Genomic DNA, 13,893 nt, shown 5'->3' with positions numbered 1-13,893 from the left:
CACACACACACACACACACACATGCACACACACACACACACACACACACACACACACACACACAATGGGGTCTTCATGCTGCAATCCACCCCTAGTCTGACCAGGATCACAGGCATGCTCTTGCACTTGGTTTGATCAGGGAGGTCCTGGGACCCTTCCCACAGGGGTCTAGTCTCATTACCGCTATGCTACTGCATGGTCCCTCTTTTCTGTATTGATGCAACAGTTCAGAAACCCAAACAAGTGCAAATGTGCAGATGGAAAAAGAATGGTTTATCACTGATTATAACCACAGAGGTGAGAAATTGAGGCTGCCAGAGGAGTAGAGCACGATAGCCTGCCCTAGTGATAATTTTGACAAACGTATCCTCTAGTGGTGACATCACACAGCTTGGGTGATGCATCCAAGGTGCGGTCTGAGCCCCAGGACTATCCTAGGAAATGCCAGTTGCAGAATTTTTGCAGTGAGGGAAGCATGATGACTTTTTAAACTACTAAGGTTGTAAATTTTATCGCATATAAATGAATCAAGAATCATAGATTACTCATAATCTCCATGACAAACCCTCTTCTAACTCCTGAACACTATTTCCATCAAAGATGCTGAAAATGTCCCCCATTTGACCTTAAAGTCATTGCTCAAAGTGTTCAAGCTTGAAAAGAAACATCTAAAAAACTATCTCCATGAGCCCCTCTTTGACACTGAGTGTGGAACTAATTCACCATTTCCAGACTGTCCTTATCTTAATGTTTTTTTAATCCTCTAGAAGAAACATAAAAATTTAGTCTTGAATGTGAAAACTCTAACTAACACCTTTTCTCAGTAGACAGCTGGTATAATAGAATAAGCTTTCAAGGTATCTCCCAGTTTTATTTAAAAGCTACTATTAAAACCTCTTAAAATAATAATAATCTTTTTTTTTTTTTGTCACCATGCTGAACAGTGAGAAAACCAAGAGGCAACCTTTTTAGGACAAACTGTTACTGGTGAATAATGCACTCCCTGATTTCTTCAAAATATTCAATTACAAAAATGAAGCCTTGTATATCTCTATACAAACATTTTCCAGGGGTTATTTTGTTTGATAAAAATTATGTAATTACATGTAAATAAATCTTACAAAAACTTTTTACAGTTATTTTGTAATCAAGAACAATATAAACTAACAGGCAATATAGTTAACTGCCTTTAAGACAATTTCATTGTTGTTAGAAAGAGCAAAGACAAATAAGTAAGCCAGACCCTGAGTGGATATTTTTCCAGTTACCTATGGGCTAGAAATTTGGTTTCTTCTATAGGAAGGGTGGGTTACTGGGACCTAGGAACTCAAAGGAAAGGCAATAGGTTTGGTGGTGGGAATATTCAAAGAAGCTGGAGATGGGAGCCCAACACTGCTGTTAGAACATATTGATAGGTGCAAGAAAACAGAAATAAATTCCCTTATTCATCCTCCTCTACTCTCTCCTATTAGCAAAACTTAACAAGAAGCCAGCTGGCAAGGGAGTCTGTGAAACTTGGTTTGCAGAGTCTTAACAAACCTCACATGCTGAGTACAGGAGAGTGAACTTGGGGATGAGAGGCAAGAGACGAATAATTGGCACAAGAATATCCTCTGGTGTAAACACTGCGTCTTTGACCAGTTGGAACTCCTCAAGGTCCTGTGTCCTCTTGACTTGACCCTATCACATTTTGAAAGGTTTCTTGTTTTCTGGGGTAAAATACTCCAGGCTTGTCTTGTTCATTTTATGTCCCAGACTTCAAGTCAGTCATTTCTACCAAAAACCTACATTTGTTTTAGCAGGAAATACCAGTTAGACACCAGAATTTAGGTGCTATCGGTGTTTATCCAAAACCCTCTTTTTAAGCAGGCATTAAGCTACAATCTGTATTGTGTGACCTATCACCAGTTGAAGAGTTTTGCCTGAGAGTGTTCTCTGTTCTTGCAGTCAATCTCTTGTGGAAAGAGATGATTCTAGGCTATTTACCCCGTCTTCATAACTGTGCTTGCTTTTATTGGTTTCATGCTTAGTCTTCAAACTTCTGTTTTCTAAACTCTAAGGCATATTTCGGGTTGACAGCATGATTTATAAGTTACTACTCTGTAAAAAGGTACATGATGAATGACACTAAAATCGATCAAACAGACAAAAAGTAAACTCTGGTATATTTGTGCTATTGAGATCTCACTATTGTAGGAAATAAATGTAAGTCGAGGAAATAAAACATTAAGTAAAATTGTGGCAAGAATACAAATTGTGAAAGAGCTGTGAATTTTCTATCTAATTCCAAATAATATTTTGCAGGTAAGAACAAAGTCATACACTCAGTCAAAGCTCTTCATTGGGTGATAGGTCACACAATATGAATTGCAGCTCAATGCTTACTTAAAATGAGGATTTTGGATAAGCACACATAGCTCCTTGATTGAAAAATGGGCCACCAATGGAAACCTCATTTAAAAATCAAGGTATGAAGACCGGCTCATATCCTGGTCATTAAGAAATCTGGATCCCACATGACCACAGTTTAAATCCTGGCCCCTATGGCTTGAAAACCATGTTGGGCACATGTGGGTACACACCCCAAATCCCAACAGGATGGAAAAATGGAGAAGGGATTGCAGTGCAGCCATGTTCCATTGTGGTGTGCTTCCTCCCTCTGCCCTCTGACAATTAAAAAATTCTAGGTATACCAGAATCCTCAGCTTCACTCAAGGAAACCTTTGCTCAAGCTCATCAACTACTCTGAATCATCACTAGGCATTTTGGAGCCAGTGACATTATCATAATCGTTGTTCTCCTTGTAGACCCTATTCATTAAAAAAATGTTTATTCACCTATTTCTTCAGATAGAGGAAGAGAGAGAGAGAGAGAGAGACAGAGACAGAGACAGAGATAGGTATCTCCAACATGGTCCTCATGCCAGGATCCACTCTCAGTCTTAGCCATCCTGAGAAATGGCCATGTGCATGTGTGTGCTTATCTGACTATGCGCAGAACAGGAACCCTTACATTACCCCTACTTCACTGCTTGCCTGCCCCCTTACATTACCGTATCTTCAGATTATACCCTAATAACTCAAAGTACCTAATTATCCAACTGCTTTCCTGAATATAACTAGCTATATGTTTCATAATTTCACACATGAAAACCGTTATAAGTTTTTTAAAAATGGCATTTAGTTAATTGTGCTTGGGTTTGCACAAAAGCTGAAAATTTTTGAGATATACTTCCCAAATCTCTGAGTAAAATGAATACTTAAAGAAGACACACTACATTTATTTTGACTTTACAATCCCTCCCTTCTCCAAAGCTTCAGCAAGGACCCTATTTTGAGACATACTGGAGAATAGGGACTATGAATACTGCCCCCTCCTATTGTTGTTCTAATCAGAAGGGAACACTCACAAAAGCCTGATGGGAAAATGAAGTATGAGATTTATCACTAAGTCAGTTGAGTTCCAAAGAACGGGGTTCCCTGGTAAAACCAGGGTGGTGAATAGAGCCTGGATCTGTTCCCTGTTATCTCCTCCCACATCAAGGTTGGCATTAGCTGGCAAAGCAGCACCTGCAAAGTCTCGCCCAGCTAGCTCAGTGGAGGATCACTGCCCACTTTAGCACCTCAAGATCTTCTTAGGAGGAGACCAGAGAAGACCCTGAGCCTGATCTAGGTGGGCTGCCTCTTAAGAAGCAGAGAGGAAGCTCACTTTTCTCATCTAGGAGGCCCTTTGAAAGAGAGTGGGTGAAGCTCCTTTCTTGGCTCTTGAGACAGAGAGCTTGTTCAGTGGAAGATGGGACCTCAGGAATCTTACCAAGCAGATAACTTACACTACTCTTTTGGGAAAAGGCAAAGAAAAGGAAGTAGAGGTTGAAATTGTCTTTGTGAACCTTCCCCAGAGGGTAGGCATCTTGGAAATCTGAGGACAGACAAAGAAGCGTCCTAAGTTGGTGCAGAAGGGCTCACAAACTCAAATGCCTTCAGGGCCCAGGTAGGTGTGTAAGTAAGTGAAGGGAACCAGGTAGGAAATGAGGTGACACATACCTGTACAAAACTCACAGTGCCAATTCAGGTCTGGCTGATGCTGGCACATCCAGATATGAGTTTGGTGTTGGCAGAGCTTCTCAGTTTTCAAGAGGAGCCAGGAATTAACTTTCTTTTATATAAAATTTCCAATTTAGAAATTCTGAGAAGTAATTTGACTTTTTAAAAAATTCAGTGCAGGCCAAAGGGAACATATTTAGGTGCTAGACTTGGCCCAGGAGTCACTAGTCTGTGATGTCTGCTTTGCAGCATCATGGTTGAGACAGTGAAGCCCCTGGGTCCCCCGCTGTTAGGTTGGTGAGATGAGCCAGTTCTTCCCAAGATTAGAAGAAGAAAGAGAAAAATCTTTACTGTCTTGGTATTTGGACTCCGTGGCCTCTCTCCTGTCTCTTCGCCTTTCCTCTGACTTGAGACAGACAGGCTTGGCCTCTTTCTCTTGTTCTTCTACTTCCCTCAGGAGCCTCATTATTTTCAAGCCATGTGGTCTTGGCACCACAGCGGCAGGCATGCTGACTCTGGCTGAAGTTCGCTGTCAGTCTGATTAGCAGATAGAGGAACCAGGAGCTGCTCTCCTCGACAGATGAGAAGTGAGGTCCATTTTCAGATCAGAAAGGCCAAGCCTTCAGCCTGCATCGGTACAAATGCCACTCTGCATTCCACAAAGGCTGGAACAAGTATATGTGACAGCTTTGGACAGAGCCCGTCTTTAGTGTGTCAGTGTCTATATAGCTGGCGATGGCCTTAAAATGCTAAGAGCGATTAAAGGACTCCTCTTTAAGTCCACCTGACAGTTCACATCTGGTTCAGAGCACTTTTTGGGCAGAGAAACTTGAGAAGTTCATTCATCATTCAACAAACATTTATTGAGTGCCTACTATTAACTGGGCATGGTTAGGCATTAGGCACTCTTCATCAAACAGGACAAACCTGGTCTCTGGTCCCATGGGATTTACATTCTAGTGAGGGGAGAGAGGTGAGTAAATATTCCAATAAAAGATGATTCAGCTGGTGATGATATCATGAAGAAAATAAGACAAGGTAACGTGGTAGTGCCTGAGAGTAGGGTCTCCTTTCATTGGTGTGGCTGAAGGATCCTCTCTAGGAAGATGACTGACATTTGAGCTGAGACCGGAATTATACACAATTTTTAAGTATCCTTTTTCCCCCTGATTATTATTATTCCAATTATTTTTTAAACAGTCAATCACTACTTCTCATTTTGCTTGTAAAAAGACTTTACCCATCATGAAATACTTCTCAGACCAATCCAGTTGAGAATACTATACACGTCATCATCAACAGGTAATAAATCGTATCTGTGTCCCACTAATGTCATGCCTATTTGTTCTCTTGCTATCTTTCTTTATACTCTTCTCTTATCCCAGTGTCCTTTTTTTTTGGAGAGGTTTTTGCTCTAGGGTGTGTGCGCTTGCCAGACAGACAGAGAGAGAGACAGAGAGACAGAAAGCGAGAAATCACCCCTCAGGGGGGATGGCCACGCCACAATCCCTTCTCCTTCATTCTGCTCTTGGGATCTTGGCCATGCACGCACATGCACCCGGCGTGAGTTTTAAGCCACGTGGTCTGGGACGCGAACCACGGTTGACTACATGGGAGTCCAGTGACATAGCCATTACACTATCTGCTGGTCCCCAGTGTCCTTTTTTTTAAACCTAGGTCTCAAGTTCTAGAGTTACAAAAAACAAAAACAAAAACAAAAACAAAATATGAATGTGAATAAAGAAGCTTTTATTGAGTACCTAACAGTACGAACCTCAGCACTGCGCTAAGTGCTGAGAATGTGGAACAAAACAGACAATGTCGTAGGGACACAAATGTGAGGTGCGTGGGGAGCGAGACAGTGTGCCGTGGTAAGGAATAATAAAGGGGGCTCCTAACTGATAGTGGTAGGGTCAAGTCAATTTAACCTGCAACTGGTCAATGGGAAGGTTGTGAGAAATATCGAAGGGGGACATTTGTGGGAGTATTTCAAGAGGTAAGAACAGTATGTGCAAAGGTCAGGGGCAGGAAAGAATTTGTTATATGTGAAGAATGAAAAGAAAACTTGTTAGGATGGAGCAAAGAGGCCAAAAAATAAGACTGGAATGATTTAGAGAAATTATATCAGACAAGTCCTGGGGTCATGGAGAGAAGTTTGGATTTTATGTGAAGAGTAATAAGAAACTACTAAAGGGTTTTAAGTTGAAGAGTGACATGATTTGAAATGTACATCTTTAAAATAGAGCAAACATTCCGTTTTTACAGTCTAGAGGTGGAACCTGAAGATGTACATTTTTGAAAAGCTCACTCTTGTAATTGAGGGAAGAAGGAATTTCTAGGTAAGGGGTGGAAGCAGGGAGAGCAGGTGGGATGTATGCATTCTGATGAGACATGTTGGTAAGTTGGAGTAGGGAGTCAGGGTTGATGTTTATGGTACTGCAGATTGATCGCTGCACAAATCTGGGGTGCATGATTTACCTAGACAGCACTGTAGATGATGCTTCCTGAAGTTAAGCCATCAATTGGTCCCACAGCTGGGACAGTAGTAGTAGTAGAGAGAGTCAGAGAGAAGTGGGTAGACTTAGGAGGGGATGATGACTTAGGGCGGAGGGAGAGAAAAAAGAAAAGGACATTTATGGATGACACATAGGGTACTGACTTGGATAACTTCAGGGACATTGGTGGCATTTTCTTAAATAAGAAAAAATTTGCTATGAAATAATTTGGGAGAAAAAAGTAAGAGATAATCCATAGATTTGTTAAGTGTGAGATATTGGGTGACAGCCAAGGGAAGATGTTGAGTAGATAGCTGGATATGCAAGTTGGAATTCAGAGTAGAAGTGTAGGCCAGGTACGAAATTTGGAGTCATTTGGTGCTGAGCCTGCAACTTGAGGAACTTGACAGATGAGAAGAGGAAGAATTGGCTAAGAGAGCTGAGCAACTGCCATGAACCAGGAGGAAATCAGAAGAGTACAGCATCAGAGAAGGAGAATAGGGTTGTTTTAATTTTTTTCTAAGGAGTTATTCTCAATTAAAATAATAAACACAAACACATTTTTGTCTCTGGTGGTGCAGCTACTTATACACCATTTTTCTGTGTGTGGTGAGGGTTGAGTTGATTCTCTTCACAAAATGACTAGTTGTCCTATGAGCGGGAGTGAGTGCTAGCAACATGTGAGTCAGGGGTACAAGGGACCCAGCACTCTAGTTTTACTCTCAAGTAAAAGCAGTACAACTGAAGTCTGCCTGTGTAGGGGAGTGATTCTCGGTGGGTTAAATTTGTCCCTTGGGGGATATTTGGCAAGACCTGGATGCATTTTCAGATCTAGTGGGTAGAAGCCAGGGATGGTGCCAAACATTGTGCAGGGCACGGGACAGCCCCTACCACAGACATTATCCCAGTTTAAAATATCAATGGTGTTAGGATTGAAATTTGTTCTTGTGAATGCAGAGTTAAGTTACTCATGTAGATTTCATCGTTTCTTTATGAAAGACCTGATTTTGAGGGAAGACAAACTTGTTAGAGCAGAGACTTAGCTGTCCTTGATTCCTTGTAGCATCAGCCCAGACACAGGAATTGGCTGCAATGATCATCTTGCCTGAAGTTTCACACATCGTCATCTCCAGGCGTCTACATGCAACTCACAGAAAAATTTCTGGAGCTCAAATGTATGGTGTTTTATTTATCTTTTTTCCTGGAGAGAGAGAAAGGGAGAGAGAAAGAGAGAGAGACTTTGTTTCGCAAGAGAACCGTAAGGACAGAAGCACATTTTAGTTTCAATCATTTAGGATTCCTAAAGCTGTTATCTTCTCTTGCTTTTCAAAAAGGCATTTATCTGTTATTCTCTTTGGAACTGATTGAATTTTTCTTTACTTGTATAAAAAAGGGCATGGTGCCAGCATGAACATAAAGTGACCAAACTAATCTTGGTTTCACATATGGATTTCAAAGGTAATGTGACATTTCTATATTGCTGCATGTTTTTCCTCAATAGGAAAAGTACGGAGGTGGTCAGTGGAAGGCAATTGGGGAAGAGAGGAAATTATATAGAATTCAAAATATTAGATCCTTAAGGAACTTTAGAAAGTCTAATTTGGCTTCTTCATAACCAGATACATTCAACTTTAAGGAAATTCCGATTAGCCTCATATTCTCCTTTCCCAACTTTGGAACAGTATGAGTTTGCACAGAAGACTTGAATACTGATATGAAACCAGCTTGAACTACCCAGGTCTGGGAAAGATGAGCTTAGAAGGCTTTACTACAGAGGAGGAGGAAGAATATGTTGTACTATGACCTAAGACAAGCTCCAGTGTAAATTCTTATTTTTATCTTTTAAAAGAATTATTTATTTATTTAATTTTATTTGTTATTATTATTTTTTAATTTGATGAGAGAGAGAGAGAGAGAGAGAAAGGGAAAGTAAGAAAGCAAGCTGCCAGGTCCGGGACTCAATATGCCACAGCACCTGCTGGCCCCTCCAGTGTAAATGATTAAAGGCCATTTAAGACAATTGTAATTAGTAAATTAACAATTTTTTAAAAAGGCAGGACTAGCAGATGGCATAATGGTTACATGGTTCGACTCCCATGTAGTTGACTGTGGTTTGCATCCCAGACCCAGTGGCTTAAACTCATGCCGGGCGTGTGTGCATGCTTGCCCAAGATCCCGAGAGGAGAATGGAGGAGAAAAGACTGTGTCATGGCCATCCTCTCTGGGGGAGTGATTTTTCACTTTCTGTGTCTCTGTCACTCCAGCAAGTACACGTGCCCTATAGCAGAAAAACAAAACAAAACAAAACAAAACTCTCTTAAAAAAATTAAAAAATAAAATAGGGGCCAGCAGGTGGCATAGCGGTTAAGGTAGTAGACTCCCACGTGGCCGACTGCAATTTTTTTTTTTTTTTTTGGAGAGGTTTTCGCTATAGGGCGTGTGCGCTTGCCAGACAGACAGAGACATAGAGACAGAAAGCGAGAAATCACCCCCCAGGGGGGCATGGTCACGCCGCAATCCCTTCTCCTCCATTCTCCTCTCGGGATCTTGGGCACGCACGCACACGCGCCCAGCGTGTTTTAAGCCACCGGGTCCAGGACGTGAACCTCGGTTGACTACGTGGGAGTTCAGCAACATAGCCATTACGCTAACTGCTGGTTCCCATGCCGACTGCAATTTTAAACAAAGACCTGACAGCTTGAAAATCATGCTGGGTGCAGGTGCATGCCTACTCAGAATTCCAGGAGGAGAATGAAGAAGGATTGCAGTGTGGCCATCCCTCCGGGGGAGATTTCTTACTTTTCCTCTCACTTTCTGTCCTTCTCTTCTCTGGTGAGTACACACACACCCTATGGCAAACACCTTAAAACAAACAAACTAACAAACAAAAATAATATATAACAAATGTATTTAGACAAGAGGAAAAAAGGAGTTTGCTCGTGTTCTCTTTCCCTTTCCCTGCCATGTGAGGGCGTAATAAGAAGGTGGCCATCCACAAGTCAGACAGCAAACCTTCTCCAGAAACCAACCATTCTGGCACCTTGATCTCTGATTTTTAGCCTAAAGAATGGTAAGAAAATAAATTTCTCTTGTTTAAGCCAAAAACCAAACCAAAAGAGATTATGTTAGCATCTAGATCCACATAAGAATTAAGATAAAGTTGTGTTCTGGTGAATTTTGTTCACTGTAAACTTAATCCTTTATCAGTGCCTGCACATGGTAGCCCTCAGTAAATAGTTGTTGAATGAGTTATTCAAGGAAATGGTGCAAAGGCAAACTTGACTGATCTGTGAGGGGTGGGTTGGGTAGCATGCTTATTGAGGAAGGTGACATTAACCATCCTATTCTTTGCCCAATGAGAACATTAAAAGAAATAAAATGTTACAAGTGATGATAATAATAATTATCAGATAAAATTTGCAGTCAGTTCATTATATATATAGTGGCTTAAATAAGGTAAGGCTCCATTATCCTCATACGATGAAAAGTTTGAGACATTGGGAAGTCCAGGGCTGGTGTGGCAGTCCAGATACATTATTAGAGACCTGGCCTCCTTGTCTTCTTTACCAACTATTCTCTGTATATGTCTTTGTCAAAATGGACACTATGCCCCAGCATTGCTTCTACACTTCAAGCAGGAAGAAAAGGAAATGGAGGGCTTCTTGGTGGGTGGCGGTGGTGGCTGGAGTGATTCCTTGTGGCCCTGTTAATGTTGGGGCTAGGTCTGGAGAGGATGGTGCCCCAGAGCTCGACCTTGCTGGGCTAGGGTTTGAGAGGGAACAGGGTGGGAACCAGCCATGTCAGAGATGACCCGGAGTCTGCTGCAGTGCTGGGGTGCTAATTTTAGGAGAGGCACCAACTTCAACTCTTGGGGCCAGCTAGTGGAGGCAATAGAGGAGTGTCAGATATTAGCAAGACATCTACAAAAAGAGGCGCAAGCTCAACACAATCATTCTGAATTCACAGAAGAACAAAAGAAAACCATAGGCAAAATTGCAACACGCTTAGAGTTACGAAGTGTGGCTTTACGGTTCACACAGTTCCAAGGAAAATTTAATCTGGAGGACCTGAAGAAGCTAGAAGAAATCCTAAAAAATGTTCTTACATATAATAAAGAATTCCCATTTAATTCCCATTTGATGTTCAGCCTGTCCCATTAAGAATTTCAGCACATGCTGAAGAAGAGAATTTGGAATTTGTAGAAGAGGGATAAGAGGGCAGTGCTGGAACAGGCTCTCCTGATTCTTTCCCTGAATAAAGTTCCCGGTACTTTATTACCAAGGTTGCCATCAAAACCAAGAATGATGTTGTTCACTATCAGAATTGAGAAAATTAGTTTGAAAGATGCCGGGCAGTGCATCGATCCCTGTACTACAGTTACTGTAAAGGATCTGAATGGCATAGACCTAACTCCTCTACGAGATACTCCTGTGGATTCAAGAAAAGAAGATACATATGTAGATTTTTATGTGGACATGAGCTCCAGAAGCATCTAGAAAAATTAACCAAAGGCGCAGCTATCTTCTTTCAGTTCAAACACTACAAACCTAAAATAAGGTTTACCAGTACCAAGTATTTTGCTTTCATGGAGATGGATGAAATTAAACCTGGACCAATTGTAATAGAACTGTACAAGAAACCCACTGACTTTAAAAGAAAGAAATTATAATTATTGACCAAAAAAACACTGTATCTTCATCTACATCAGACTCTGCACAAGGAATGATCCTGACACAAATAACCTGGAATGTCTGTGAATTTTACCACCCAGGAGGAACTATCAGAGCTATGTAGTATAATTATCCTCCAACAGGCGGGAAGTGAGCCGTATCCATGTCAGTAGGCCAGAGTGAGCCCATTACAAAGCTGTACCATGGACTTCGAAGTACAGCACATCACTCACATGCAAAACTCCTTTGGATACGGGTATATTATAGATTTGGAGACATGTTCTTACTATTCTATTAATTGTGCTATTAATAGTCTTTCCTAATTTATTGCCACTCCTACCCTGCTTCCTGAGACAATCCTATTGAGGGTAGGATGTACTCATCTACAAATGTATTAATACAGCAATAAGAATGTGTTCGAGTTTACACATCTGGTCACGAGCTCTGATGTGCTCTTTTGGTTTGAGTTAACTTCTGTGAGTAGGATGGACTCAAACTGCTCCGAAAAGAATTGGACTCTTTTTGCCACCTAAGATCTGTCTGGAAATGAAAGGTCCTCAGAAGTGGCCCCAGTTCCCCCTGCTCTGAGAGTTTTCCTGTTGAGAAATAGCATGCTTTGGCCAGATCAGTGCCCTGTGTGGGAGGATTCCATGGGTTGTAGCTGTGATATTTTCCAGATGACCAGACTGATTTTCTGAACGTGAGCATATTTTTAGCCATGTTGATTAGCTGTTCTGCATCACCTCATTATTCTTTCTAATGATGATTCTAGGGTTAATATTGGAACCATCTCAGAATAATCACGAATTTTTGGATGGGTTTACAATAGGTCTTCTAAATCATATAATCAAAGAGTTGAGTCAGATGCTAATGAGATACGGTGGGAATAACTGCTGTTTTTCTGACAACTGATTGTGAAACTTTCAAACCTGCATACCTCTAGTAGTGATGAGTATGCAAAATTTGGAAAGATATTCTATTTTTTTAATATAAGTAGATAGGATTACCATTTATTTCCTATTTAGATATATTGACATTCATCCATATGAAAATATGCAGGTCATTAGCTTATAATAATTTATATTACTTTTGATTTAATGATGGAGTGGGCATAAATAAAACACATGGGGTGGATATTTGAAACACAGAACTTAGAATTTGCCGTGCACTTTCTGTGGGTAAGATATAGAACCCACATATTTGAATATTCGCTATTTTAAATGAATAATGGATGAGGGCAATGCAGTGTCAGTACCTGGCCTATTTTTAAATTAGTGTAATAACACTATTAATATAATTAAATATATTTGCTTTTTAAAATAATCATAATTAAGATTTTTAGCCCTTGCACTTCATGAGGTCTAGTCTTCACTTTCAGTTGTCTATTAAGTCAATTCTGTTTACTACATGGATGTTAATTAAAAACTATATGAGCCTGAAAGAATGATGAAAGAAAAAAAGAAAAGGAAATGGAAAAGTGATTGAGTCTATTTAATTTATATCAGGAAAAAAATGGCTTTTCTAGAAATCCTACCCACTAGACTTTTACTGACATTTCATTGGCCAGTACTGGGTCACATGCTGGAAGAATGTTTGTCAGCCATGCTGGGAAGGAAATCTGTGTTCTGTTATTAAAGATTAGGGTCATGGTGGATGTTAGACAGCCAGCAAGGCCTGCAACACATTTCTTATTTCACAACTGATGGGAGCAAGGCCCATGTTAAGGAACTGACTTGCCTGGTTCTTTCTAGTGAATTTCAGTCAATGAGGGAGCTTCATTCCAATCTGTCTGACTTGATGAGGATGCAAAGCCACATGGAGCTTTGGTAAAACAACATCTGTTTATCACTCCCTGGGAACTGGGCTTCGGCCTCTAATAAAGGTCACATGGTGGGAGCTGGCATGTCCTCAGGAGTCGGGGAGATATTGGTACCAAGTGAGACAAAATTAATACAGCTGTGTCTGTGTCTGCTTTTTGTCACTGTGAGACCAGCAGTTACCGCAGAAATCACATTTGGCTGAAGAAAAATAAGCCTAAGCATCATGCTGAGCCCAAATGGAGCAATTCCAGACATGGCTGAGTTTTTCTAAGCTCCAGAATGCAGCTGACCTAGTGAGAGAAATGGTGAGCACACAGTGATCACTCAATAAATGGTAACTGTGGTTATTACTGTTTAATGGCTAATCCTGATCAGAAGGGAAATCTGTTGCCTCGTAGGATGGATTTACATTAGGATAGCTAAGAAGGATATAAAATATGCTTGGTTAGGAAGTTGGCTGATGTATAATTGTAATTTTGTGTGCAAAGTGGGGTGGAGGAGCAGAAAGAAAGAACTGAGGTTGGTGGGGCGAGCAGATGGTGTAGTTGTTATGTTGCTGGACTCCCACATGGCCGACCATGGATTGAGTCTCGGACCTGGTGGCTTGAAATTCATGCCAGCCATGTGTGTGTGAGTGCCCAAGACCCCAAAAGGAGAATGGAAGAAAAGGGATTGCAGAATGGCCATCTCCTATGGGCCATCTCCTCAAATTATGATTCTGTCACTTGGTGATGTTGTAGACTTGGACAAATCTCTCAATGTCTAATTTTCCTCACCTGTAACATGAGGCTAATAACAATATATACTTCTTTTTTATTATTATATTAATTTATTTTATACATTGAATCATTGTACATCATTACAG

The 13,893-nt window shown here is 40.8% G+C and overlaps 1 pseudogene; it reads left to right on the top strand.

The window, feature by feature from the left end:
* The first annotated feature begins 10,335 nt into the window (after positions 1-10,335).
* Positions 10,336-11,264, top strand: LOC102470947 (axin interactor, dorsalization-associated protein pseudogene; annotated as a pseudogene).
* Positions 11,265-13,893: the final 2,629 nt, after the last annotated feature.

This window comes from Tupaia chinensis, unplaced genomic scaffold (genome assembly GCF_000334495.1).
Source record: "Tupaia chinensis unplaced genomic scaffold, TupChi_1.0 Scaffold000182_1, whole genome shotgun sequence".
In the NCBI taxonomy this organism is placed as follows: Eukaryota; Metazoa; Chordata; class Mammalia; order Scandentia; family Tupaiidae; genus Tupaia; species Tupaia belangeri.
The sequence above is the reverse complement of the archived record's forward strand: the minus strand, read 5'-3'. Positions and strand labels throughout refer to the sequence as shown.